Below are 14,129 nucleotides of genomic sequence, written 5' to 3' on the forward strand. Positions count from 1 at the left end.
AAATGAAAAAAAAAGAATTTCCATTAATTTTGTGGACTACCAGTTTTTTTTTGTACAATATCAAATGGTTTCCAATACTTCGGAAGGGGTCTTTTATTTGGATTGGCTGACAACAACCAGCACATATATGATAACAAATCAAACATCCACTGTTGGATATTTCAACCATTTTAAATGCCGTTAACTCAGATAAACATCTTAAAGACGCCATTATGCTCCACGTAAGTGGTGTAATTTGTTTAATCATGCTGCTGAATATTGGAAATCATCGTGCAAATATATTTGCCACAGTGTAACAACACTGTGAAAATTTAAACTCATGTGAAGGAAAAACTGTATATTATGTTGATAAATTTAATGTGTTTTAGATCCTATGGCCATAGTGAACATTGCTGTACGAATTGCGAATTTGTGTCATCTGTCTCTTAAACATGCTCCGTTTCATAAAACGGTCAAATAATTGAATTTCTGATTGAACCAAACGCTATAACATACTTACTTGATCTCCCACTGCATCCAAATCTTAGTTCACCACACCCTAATTGCATCCATTCACACGAGCTGCAGCCGAAAATGGCGAGAGTGGCAGACATCCCGCACAAGATATGCAAAACACAACAAGTGCAGCCTGTGACAACATCTGTTTTATTTGGCGCCAAAAGCGACTGACAAGACAGGTGATCAGCTGTTCACACAACAGCTGTTGCGTTGTGTGAGGTCCAGGTAAGTATCGGTGTCTACCCTTGACACTTAACCCTTGTTTACTCTAATGCGTCAACAATCATCCCCTAGTGGTTACGTGATACTTAGGCGTGTAGGGTTGCTGAGGAAAGATTTCGCTTTGACTTTGAACAAAACACGTGCGAAAAACGTTGTGTTAGTGATAGATGCTGTCAATAGTAATTAATCTCGATAAAACTAATAGTAGTGGCCAACTGTATGTTGGATATGATGTGTCAAATCCTTATATTTTATTCATAATTACAAAACTTAACACATTTTCATCATTTTTTGGTTATCGTACTAGGTCTCGAGGTAGTAATTGCTTACCCTTCAACTACCCCTACACTAAAATAAACTTCTCTTCAGATTTTTGTACATTGAAATATTATAAGAGGTTGCATACCTTGACGTCCACAATTCCTCAGTCGAACTTCTGTTGACTAGTTTCGACTACTATTAATAAATAAACTACTTGTATCAACATTCAATTAATGAAGTTTAATGTTCTTGTTTTGATAATGATTTCTTAGTAGTCTAATTTAGTCAACAGAAGTTTTATTGAGAAATTATGGACGTCAAGGTACGTAACCTGTTATAATTGGTTTCCAATTACGGAAGGCTTCAACATGAATAAAAATAAATATATTTTTTTGGTCCTAAAGGTTCTGAAAGCAATACTTATAGTTACCAAAAACCTTTTGCTACATAAGCACTCGAAGATGGTATCTTGGTTTGGAAAATGTGCGATGAAATTATTTAAATCTTTCAATGCTGTTAGTGTCTTTGACTCTCAGGCTTTTGATAAAATGATTCAGGCTAAAGATGATTGATATCTGTAATATAGCTACCTAGATCATCTCACTCTAATCTACCCTAATCTTCAACTCGTATTCAGCCGTGTTTCGCACTAAATCCAACCACCTCAAAGATTTCCCTCCAAATCTCACTAAGGTCTTCGCCTCCGGTTCCTCCGTTCCCCATCTGCACCCTCCCAGTTCCACAGGTCCGTGCTCCAGTTGGCGCGTGCGCATGACCACGACCACGTGACTGTGTTCACGACCTCGGACCACGGATGGTATTTATATACCCAGATGATCAGACGCCTATCAGGGCGAGGGCGGGAGCTTCGCAGTAAATCTGTCATCACCCGCTCCCAGAAGATCACAATTCATTACTCTTTGTTGGTTTTCCATTTAATTTTCTGTTCTCGACTGCACGCTTGAAGTCCCTGGTCCGCCCCCAGTGATAAGGGGGATATATGAGCCTACACGTGAGATCCCCCCTCCGACCGCAGAGGTGCTCTGGATCGCAAACTGTAGACCCCCCTGGATAACGTAGTTATTTTGGTGTATCTTCAATTATCTATACTAGTGTACATGTTGCTCGAATTCGAGCAACTGCAAAGTATTACAGGAGGTATTTCAAAACGAAAAACAGTCATATTTACAATGAGTTTAAAAGAGTCAACTCAAAGATTACCAGTGTGTAACAAAAAAGATACTCACGATTTATATAACAGTAATCAATGTTTCCTGTAAATATTGTATCATATTTCATAACCTGGAATTGCTTTTTATAATTTTCTACAAACATTTCCTGACTTATAGCCATATAAGGTTGTCCATGTTTATCTTCGTTATTGATAAACCTAAAGCACTCCGGCCGGGTTTCTCCTTCTCAAAATGTCTCGCTGTACAGGCAACACATTGATAGATAGCCAATTGAAAATTAAAAGTCGTTTTGGGGTAGTGTTTGGGCGCATTTGTAACCTACCTAATAGTTGAGATTGTCCAGGGTCAGGTGCTGACTATGATGAGTTACGCGCCACTGTTCTGTAGCTGCGGTCGTTATCACGATTACGCCTCTTGTCTATGTTTCGTTGTCGTCGCGTCGGAGGCATTTAAAAGAAAGAAACAACAAATAAACAACTTATAGCTACACAAAACAACGATAAATGCACAAATTTAAGATAGAACCATACTAACACGATCCATTTTGGGGGTTATGTTTACACAAACTCAAATAGTAAATAAATGTACTCAATGCGTTTCTTTCATTGAATTGAAAAATAAATAACAGCAATTAAATTATACAGCTGATCAAAATGTAAACAATTATGTTCTCCATAAGGATAACATGGGAACTTTCAAAACCACTGGGGCAGAGTCCAAGGGACTTAAAAAAAATGTAAGGCCAGTTTGCAAATCTACGCGACATGCTCTTTCCAATGAGACGTCAATGGATAAAATCGGTTAAGAAATGGCGGAGGAGTTCAACCGACAAAGTTTCATGTAGCGTATTAATTATATAGATATTACTAGGCGTTTCTATAAAACCTTTTTTTCAGCTCGTTTTCATCGCAGGGGAAATCTGCTCATAGTGTTAGAAAGATAATTTCCTGTAGATGTGCAGAATTCCTTTATAAATTAAAATTAAAAATAAGCACAAAAAATAAATTTGAAGACTTCAAACAATTATTTGGGCCTTATGGGTTACCATAATGGTGACGAAATAACAAAGAAATACAAACAGAAAATCAAAACAAATTCCAATCACATGTTTTATTTACATAGTGGGATGAAAATAGAGAAGTTTGTACATTACATATTTTTGGTCGAGTTTTCGACTACTAGACGGCCATATTTTTATATTTTCTTGGTCTACCGAAATAATTGCAAAACATCTATTGATTCAAGGTCAATCACAGAAAAAGCCTGAAGAAAAAAACAAATAAAAGGTTCTCCGTTGACATTGTCTATATAAGAGTAAAGTGGTATTTCAGTAAAACCCAAGCCTATAAATACCCATGTGTAAAGAAAATTGTAAAAATGTTTACTTTAACCCTAAAAATCTAGAAGGCAGGGATTCACGAAATAAACTGTATATTCTTGGACTTCAAGAGGTGCTTGTGTATTTTAACTGCCAAAAATACAGCTTGCCGTTTCGGTTGCGTTGCAAAAATCTATATTCGAGCCAACATGGACTTTACTACACTTTACTGCACAACATGGACAAACAAAATTCGACAGTCTTTCTTGACCCTCGAAGCCTATCTTCTAACTAAACTGGTTTTTATCATGTTTTATAACATTTCGTACAGTATTAAATAATCATTCTACTAAATTACATAGGTAGACCAAGGCTCTAAATCAACTTAAAACTTTTGATGCATTAAACAGATATCGTAGAATGTTTAAATATATACACTTTGTTATTGAAATTGCAAAACCCTATTTTATATTCCTTTCAAATACATTGATTCTAGTTGAAATACACACGTTTCACCACAAACCACTCAGCAAAGCATTACGTTCTTGCTAGAAAAGGCGTTATGAGATCTCGAACGTCAAAGTATTTGATCCCACAGTGAGGTGACTCAGATTTCCATATAAATAATCCTAAGGTCGCTTAGAGTTGAGGACAACTGAACACCGCAAAGTGGTGCATTTCCAGCACTTGACTCTGGTATTTATCGGGTTTGAATAAAACATGACCGGTTATTTCTCCCACGTGCCGTAGAGCTTTGCCGGTTAATTGAGTGTGAAATGGGCAAACAAGGTGCGGAAATACAATGTAGGAGGTGTTTAAAAATTAAAAGGTAGGAGGTATTAAAAATTTAAAGACTTGATTGTATGTTTTGATTGAATTGAACTATTTTGTAGTGTGTAACGTCAAATATAACGTTTTAGCTCAATAAAATAGAATATACTTAGAAATACATTGATGGGTGTATTATTTTGGATATAATAGACGGTTTCAATTTCTAAAGCTCCTCCTAATAAACCAAATTAATTTGTTCATTGTGTAAACAATACAAACTAATTGAAATTTTCTTTTGCAATGCTGAAAACACAGTGGGGAATCACAATAATTACGTTATAATTTTTTGAAGGCAGTTATGAGTAAATACAAGTAATGTGTACAAGTTAATCCGTTTTTCTAATATTTTTTTTATTACATGAACATTTTATGTGCAAATGTGCTTGTTTTTGTTTAAATTTAAGTGAACAGTGAATTTGTGAATGTGAACAGTTTTATATGGAAGTAAAAAATTAATGTGCAACAGTAATTGATTTTTTTTAAATTTAGTGTACCGGTATGTTATAAAGTTGTTCCACCTTGAGAAAATTCCAAAAAACATCTAAGATAATATAAATGAGTTTTGTGTTGAGTTAATTAAAAGTTCTTAACAACTTTTTACAACCCAATGTTTTGACTGAAAAACATAGTGATTAGGAAAAAGCTTAGGTGATGGAATTGTCAATTTTTTTTCAATCTTCTCTCAACCAAACGTTCAAAATATGTATTTTTCATATATTTTTCTTACCTGTGAAAAAATCTTATAACAAGTTAGTACACTGTACAACCATATGACAAATTCACCAAACCACAACGTAAGCTAGTTTACATGATAGGCGATACCCACCGATCAAACCAACCTGATATTTCACTGTCAGAAAAACAAACAGAAGATAAATATAACACCGACCCGAGGCAAGGGACTGATACACTAACCGCACCGTATTTCAAAATTGAATTCGACAACCCCCCTCCCCCAAGGGGCAGGCCCGACTGCACGCCACTTTCGATTTTGGATAATTTATTCGCTCGCACAGGGATATTTAAATGAGGGCGCCACGAGAACGGCTCGCGGGCTGGTCGGGTTTTAATTGCAAACTCCGCCTCCGAAACCAGTTATTATGGAAGGTCTAATTTCATAAATCAGGTTAATCGGACGCCAATATCTAATGGAGTTGTGGAAAGGACCCATTGGCGAATGCGTTTGTTTTTTGTAATCTTAATTAGAAATGTAATCTTAACTTTGGGTCGACAGGGTGTAATTTTTTTAATATGGGTTTAACATTCGGTACCGGCTTTGTAATTGAAGTGGAAAATATTGCTTGAGAACTTACATAAAACTTTGTGTTTTTCATAATTGTTGTAGCCATTGGCTTATGTACATGGGTTTATGTAACCATCGACTATGAGCCAAATTACAAATAAATTTGAAACATAGTTATGTCAATTTTATTAAAGATTATATATATAGATTATCATCTGTTTACATTTTAGTGGATTTAGAAGCTAAGTACTTGTTCACAAATAGAATGCCACTCACTGCTCCTATAACTCTGATTGAATAAATATCCGTAACTAAATATTGCCATTTTATAGTATTTTTAACTGAAGTATTGTGTTATTGTTTAGCTGTAAATATAGCAAGGAGAAGGGAACCATTCATCCAATGCATTAGGCGTAACATAATTTAATTAATTTCTCATAGATTGTGCTACGTTATACAGTTTTTTGATACTGAGTTGTGTTTATGACGTAAAATATGCTGTCATTTACAATAAGTTGCCATTTCAATGGGAATAAGTTAAACTGTTGTTGGTGTATTCCTCAGAAATAAGTTTTGTCAGTGCACCCTGTTTGAGACTTAATTCGCGTACAGTAATTTTAATTCGTAAACTGGTGTTTTATTTTTCGTAAATGTGTGATATATTTATATATATTTGTAAAATTATATGTTGTCTATACTACTCACTAAATTATGGGGTAGTATCCCTCTAATCAGCTTGCTCTTTGGGTATCTCGCCTTCTAGTTTTGGATGCAAATAAATTAAGATTAAGCCCATTTTCATAAAAATATTTAATTTTTCCCACAAGTGGTTTTCTAACTAAATCCCTGATAGTTCTCCACGGGGGGTCGCAATGGCACCTGTTAGGTCCAGTGAATTTTGGAATCAATTATGCCCACCAGGGGGCCTATTAGGCAGGCGTTATATCAGCTGATATGCAGCCTTTGTCCTACTTTCCAAATAGGCTTGAAATATTTCGATACGCAAATTTACCAAATGTTTATAAATTAGGGTGTTTCTAAACGATTTTAAAGTCTGGAAATAGCTCAAGGAGATGTACAAAAATCATCAGAAATAATACAGTTTGTGTAATAATATTTCACCATGTAGTATGAATTTTGTATTCCCTCAGAGTAGAAATTATGTACCCTTTTGTATTAGTAGTCTTTCCAAAGTTATAAAAATAACAATTTTGTACCAATGACTTTGTTCAGTATTTTCTTTGCCCATCGACAAACAACGGTTGTACCTATTAAGTACAAAAGTGAGCCAAAACGGTACCTATGACTTTGTTCCGTGTTCTGTTTGTTCAGAGGAAAACAACGGTTGTACCTTTGTACAGAACTACAGAAGTGAGCCACAATGGTACCTATGACTTTGTTCCGTGTTCTGTTTGTTCAGAGGAAAACCACGGTTGTACCTTTGTACAAAAGTGAGCCACAATGGTACCTACGACTTTGTTCCGTGTTCTGTTTGTTCAGAGGCGTGCCACCCTGACTTTGTACAAAACTACAGAAGTGAGCCACAATGGTACCTATGACTTTGTTCCGTGTTCTTTGTGTTCAGAGGCGTGCCACCCTGACTTTGTACAGAACTACAGAAGTGAGCCACAATGGTACCTATGAATTTGTTCCGTGTTCTGTTTGTTCAGAGGCGTGCCACCCTGACTTTGTACAGGACTACAGAAGTGAGCCACAATTGTACCTATGACTTTGTTCCGTGTTCTGTTTGTTCAAAGGGGTGCCACCCTGACTTTGTACAAAAGTGAGCCACAATGGTACCTATGGCTTTGTTCAGTGTTCTGTTTGTTCAGAGGAAAACTACGGTTGTACCTTTGTACAGAACTGAGCCACAATGGTACCTATGACTTTGTCCTGTGTTCTGTTTGTTCAGTGGCGTGCCACCCTGACTTTGTACAAAACTACAGAAGTGAGCCACAATGGTACATATGATTTTGTTCCGTGTTCTGTTTGTTCAGAGGAAAACTACGGTTGTACCTTTGTACAGAACTGAGCCACAATGGTACCTATGACTTTGTTCCGTGTTCTGTTTGTTCAGAGGCGTGCCACCCTGAGCTCGTACCGGTGTTGAGTTACGAGTCGCGACGACGCGATCAAGATATCTAGGTCTAATTGAAAGGGGGCTTGGTTTTAGCCTGCGATTTTATTGTTATTCGGCCCAGGGTTATCGGGGTTAAGTGAATCTGTTGGTCCCAGTTCAGATTTATGCCCAGACTCGTTTCATATTCCTGTGTAATTACGCGATTAAATCTCTCGACTGTGGTAATTATTATTCATCCCATTCTCGGCGATGTCGTGGTTACATTCATTAGCTATCACTCTACAGACGACCGCGACGTGCGGTGAATGGGTCGGTTTGGGCCGAGAATATTTGGCGCCGATTTGAATGAATCGTTTATCACTTTCATGGCGGGTTTCCTTATCAAAGGTTAAGTTTGCTCTGGTGAATTTTAAATGGTGAAAACGTTATTTGTGTTATCCATCGACGAAATGTCATGGCAGTTATGGTGTGGATGTTGGTATAGTTGTTTGATAAGTAGAATTTCAACATTAAACATTTATTTTTTACGGACTTATTGTTGTTATTTCTGATTTTATTAGTATTCTTAATGGTATCCAGGATTTGCAAAAATAGCATTTAGAGGTTGCCACCAAAAAAGTTAAAAATTATAGAACCAAATAGATAACCCTGAGATTTAGTTAGTGTGAACCCATTAATAGGGAGCAACAAAAACTACAGTTCGATTAGCTCCGTTCCGAACTAAGGCGATTCCTGGAGGCAGAACCATTTATAAAGGTATTTTTTCCATAAGCAGTTTTTATTCAATTAAGTAACATTACTACATTTCCCCCCCCCTCAAGTATATTTGTTTAATAAATACAAGATTCAACATACATTTTCAGCATATATTTTTGTTAACGAGAGATGCCAACTTTGTGAATGAAAAAATATTACTTTAAATGATGCCTGTATGTACTTTTATGTAATTACTGTAATGTACTGCTGTGTAACTATCTTTACCACCTTAAACAGTTTTTTTAACCGCAAAATGTTAATATTGTTGGAAAAGTTCATATAACAAAATATAATGAAAAATTAACTGTTATCATCATTAAATTGAACGAATCAAACATTTTTATTTCAACAGCTTTATTTCGATTAAACATTTAAATAAATTTTTCTTCATTGGAGCCTTTTCATTAGTGTATGCCAAACAACGATAAGGTGACAAATACTTTAGATTCATACATGAAATGGATGAACTAAAATATAACAATAATTTATCGCATGAATTATTTCTTTAGTGATTCATAAGTAGCTAAATTTAGACTATTCCAAATGACGTTATTCTTTACTTATACCAACTACTAATCGGTAAGCAAACCCATCCCCGAGTTACGTAAAAGACTCCTTTCGGTTCAGAATGGAGATTCTACGTTGCTAAACCGGTAAAGAACCTCTTCTGGACATTCTCTACCAACTTATCCAATAAGCGAGGTACGGTTGACCCCAGGAGCGCTATGGAAGTGAAAGGGCTATATTTTACTATTCCAGAGAAGATGGGTGGATTAGAAATATCGCATACGAAACTTACACGACCACAGTAACTCGATAGACTAATTTTATGAGGGAAACACCAAAATGAAGAAGAGCGATCACGAAACGTACGAGGGAAACCATCGAATGATGAAGCAGAGTGATCGGTTGACTTTAATTTACAGGCTACAAAATCTCTTAGACTATCCACTATCCAGCGTTGTGCACGTTCTGATATCTTTGTCACGTAGAAGAAAAAGAGATGATAAATTATCAATTGTTGAAACAACCAATTGAAGTTTACACATTCGCTTATATTAATGTTGGTGTTAAATCTATTTTACTGCGCAGTGCAAAGCTTTGTTTCTGATTAGATTTACATTTCCGATTCCTTAAATATATTTAAAAATACAAACAAAGCAGTTACAAAAAAAAAAAAAACAAAAAAAAAATAGCGATTCTCTTTTTTGCGTATTTTAAGCTAAATAATAATAATGGGAAAGCATAGAATGGAGTGATATATCCGCTGTAAGCATTGCTAAAACAGCAATTTCAAACTATAAATGCTATTTTGTTAGGATCGGCAACTTAATTATTATTTGGATAGGCTCCCATTGAAATATTACCATAGAACATAAAATAATGGGTTCTAACATTGAAATTTGGTTACGGAAGTAAACATCCTATCTATACGGACTACCTGTAGCCAATTTTTTATTCAAAATAATAAAGTTCTGCAAGCTGGTTACAGATTGTGTTATTGTCTAAAATTCTAGTTCGTACCTTATTTGTTTTGACTGGAGATAGCTTAGTAGACTTTAAAGACCATATAAGCCGTTCTATAAGCAGGATTTAGTTAAAAATCCCGCATATGTGACAGAAATTAGTCATTTATATCAGTCCAATCTACTGGTTCATTTTGATTTCAAAACTGGTGACCAATTTCTTCTTGGTTCTAGGTTATCCAGAAGAAGATACGACAATTAACTAGATGTTATGTTATTTTTTTGTTCCTATAGTTCAAGATCAATCAGAGCTAATAGGTAAATTAATGAACTACTATGCTCAAAAAATAGTTTGATTTCAATGAGCAATGTCCATTGTTTCTAATCTAGATACAATCTAGTTTTGTTAACTATGATTAAACGTTATCCTCAACCGGTAATTATTCAATGCCTCTTAGCCTCCAGATTTCCCATTTCGGGATAAAATCCCCGCACAATCCCAGCGACCGTGGTTAACTCCATGGTGATTCATGGGCAATGTTCCCGTGGGCAATTAGGGTCCAGTGGGTCACACATGCCTGACCCGTCCGTATTCAAATACTTTCCAATCTTCTGAGATGATCGAAAAGTGAAATACAATGGGTGAATCGGAAATTAAGATTAGCTAACAGCCGATTTCGACGGCTCACGATTTACAAAACCGTAAACGATCAGCTGTTTGGATCAGCGATTGTAATGTACGATCCTTGTCGTGTGTAAATCTGTGAGATCGTTCAACGGTTCAAGAGGGTAACTTTTATAAGGTAAGTTTGGTTCGTAAAACAGTAGTAAAGGTGTAAACACTTGTATATTAACCTACATGAAAGGTTATGCATTAAATTGTACATAAATAACCTCAAAAATAAGGTAAGTGTATCAATGAAAATTATCTCTCCAAAAGAAATTTTTGTCTTTAAATAAAAGCTCTTTGGTAACTTTAGTTTTTACATTTATGTATTCGACAACTAGATTCTAAGTACCTCATTCCTGAACCATCTATAATTGGAATTATAAATGGAGCATTCATTTCTTACGTATTTTTTAACTACGTTGGTTTATTTGTTTGAAAATTGTTCTCCCATAAATAATGATCTTCTTAAGTAGGAAGCTGTGTATAGTTAACAACTAACAATACTATTTATCTACTGAGTATTTAAAAGATACATGTTGAAGTTGTTTCTGAAATGTTACAATTATTTTACAATTACAACGTTTCTAGAGGTGAATTAACTCCTCCCAAGAAAAAAATATTTTTTATTAATTTTCACTTTGAGAACGGGAGAAGTTCATCTACCTCCATAAACGATGTATAGTTTCGAACACAAGACACTTTGGAAAAGTCCAATTTAATAAAAGTTGCATAGTTAATTAATATCACCGAACAGCTTACTCATAGCCAAGATCAGAATAGAACTTGCATAATATTCTGCACATTCTACTTATTCTAACCAAGAAGAATTAAATTAACCCCAGATTTGCGTAGAATAATTAGAAGTGAATAAACAAACAATTAGACAATAAGAAGCCCAAGCCGGCGTCTCTACACAGTGCAGTTCTATGCAAATTTCACACAGGTTGTTTCCATTCGCCAGTCAAGCGTTTGTTATTTAAATAGGATCACCTCTCTTCCTTAATTGTGGGATACTGATGCACTTAATTGGAGAGGGTGCTTGGGTAGCAAATAAGGTTTTTCCTGCAATCCTATCGCAGATATACCTATCTTTCACTAGGAAAATATTTACCAGATCATTTGGGAGGTAAATATAAGAAAAGATACGATAAACCACGTTTTATCATAGACAAAAAGAGCGGTTACCATTTTTACCATAGGTTCTGGCACACACCGCTAGGAGCGCCGTGTAGTTACGTAGTGCGTACGCTGTAACTACATGGCGCTCCCAGCGGTGTGCGCCAGAACCCATGGTAACCGCAGCACAGCTGACAGTCTACATTTAATTCTTATACCGAACCATTTATCGTCTATCTGTATCCGTGTTTTTACAAAAAACCATTCAGAATTTTCAAACGGTTTGAGTTACAGTGTTGAAATTTGTCAAAAATGCTTAACTTTCTGGCCATTACCTTTTTGTAAAATATAAATAAACACTGTTTTATACGAGATGAAAATTTAGTATTCAACCTACAGAGTGTAAATATAAATTTATAACCTCTCTTAAAACACATGATTACATTTTTATACTATCCTGGTAGGAACTGAAAGTCATCCCATACAGAGGTTTGTAGTTGATTGTCTCAAAGTTAATAATATCAATTTCTTTTATATATTGTCCAACAACTGTGGTTATGGAGTTATCTTTTATCTCTTCTAAAACCTTTGGTGCCCTGGCTACATATTGCAGCATATCATATTGTAGTGTAACAGCTATAAATCCAACAAGCTGTGAAAGATTTTCTGGTGGTCACAGGACCCTTTTTGTGAAGTATAGCATCCTTTGAAGGATAGTATCCTCTGATTCCTCCACATAAACCTCGAACAGCACGATGTAAACAAAACTGCCAATGATGGGAGAAGATGGGGCAGGTGGTTGAATGCGAGAAATCGAACATATTTTACAGCTCTTCTAGAACACGAACGTGCCTCATACTGACAGCGATTTGTAGAAGCGTGCCACGAACCGTTGAAAAGGAACTGACCCTTTGCAAGCTTCGCGTTGATAACAGAAAACGGCACTTAACTTGGGAGAAAGTAAAATTAAAGAGGCTGAACGCTGTGGAGGAGTAATCTTGTTCATATTGAATTAACCAGAATAATAATCATGTACAACATGTCTGTGAATGGTATGCATCTCTGAGAATTATTTTATTTAGCTGGCGCATTTACAGTTCAAATGAAGGTTTTAGGAATAGGATTTACGACTTAAAATGTCAAAGCTGTGTTGGCTATGCATAACCTATTTATACATTTTACTAACCTTTCGTTTGTTGCAATAGGCTTTAAAAGTTGTTGCAACACTCATATACCACACATTAAAACGTTTGAGACTGTTTCCCACAAGTTAGCCGGTCACAGCCCCCAGCTGTAGATTGTGGTTCGCCGCAACGCACGAAACTGAGTCGCCATCACTTAATTTCAACCCATAACCAAACGTGTGAATTACGGTCTACTAGCTAGGTTGAGAAGGTTCGTTGAAAGCCTTGCTTCCATGGCTACAAGTTTTAGTACAAATGTTTTCCGTCACTTCTCTGGATGTGTGACTCATCTCATTCTACCATACAGTAACCTCCCAAGTGACTTCGGCAGCAACTACCCTAGTTCAGACACAGCTCTTGGATGTGTGAATCATCTCATTCTACCATACAGTAACCTCCCAAGTGACTTCGGCAGCAACTACCCTAGTTCAGACACAGCTCTTGGATGTGTGACTCATCTCATTCTACCATACAGTAACCTCCCAAGTGACTTCGGCAGCAACTACCCTAGTTCAGACACAGCTCTTGGATGTGTGAATCATCTCATTCTACCATACAGTAACCTCCCAAGTGACCTGAGCAGCAACTACCCGAGTTCTGACACATCTCTTAGTTGTGTGACTCATCTGATCATTCTACCATACAGTAACCTCCCAAGTGACCTGAGCAGCAACTACCCGAGTTCTGCCACATCTCTTGGTTGTGTGACTCATCTGATCATTCTACCATACAGTAACCTCCCAAGTGACCTGAGCAGCAACTACCCGAGTTCTGACACATCTCTTGGTTGTGTGACTCATCTGATCATTCTACCATACAGTAACCTCCCAAGTGACCTGAGCAGCAACTACCCGAGTTCTGACACATCTCTTGGTTGTGTGACTCATCTGATCATCCTACCAAGTGACCTGAGCAGCAACTACCCGAGTTCTGGCACATCTCTTGGTTGTGTGACTCATCTGATCATCCTACCAAGTGACTTGAGCAGCAACTACCCGAGTTCTGCCACATCTCTTGGTTGTGTGACTCATCTGATCATCCTACCAAGTGACTTTAGCAGCAACTACCCGAGTTCTGCCACATCTCTTGGTTGTGTGAATCATCTCATCATTCTACCAAACAGTAACCTCCCAAGTGATCTGAGCAGCAACTACCCGAGTTCTGTCACCTCTCTTGGTTGTGTGGCTCATCTCATCATTCTACCAAGTGACCTGAGCAGCAACTCCCCGAGTTCTGCCACATCTCTTGGTTGTGTGACTCATCTGATCATCCTACCAAGTGACTTGAGCAG

The sequence above is a fragment of the Macrosteles quadrilineatus genome, unplaced genomic scaffold, assembly GCF_028750875.1.
Source record: "Macrosteles quadrilineatus isolate MER2022 unplaced genomic scaffold, UCM_ALF_1.0 Scaffold_9__3_contigs__length_116548681, whole genome shotgun sequence".
In the NCBI taxonomy this organism is placed as follows: domain Eukaryota; kingdom Metazoa; phylum Arthropoda; class Insecta; order Hemiptera; family Cicadellidae; genus Macrosteles; species Macrosteles quadrilineatus.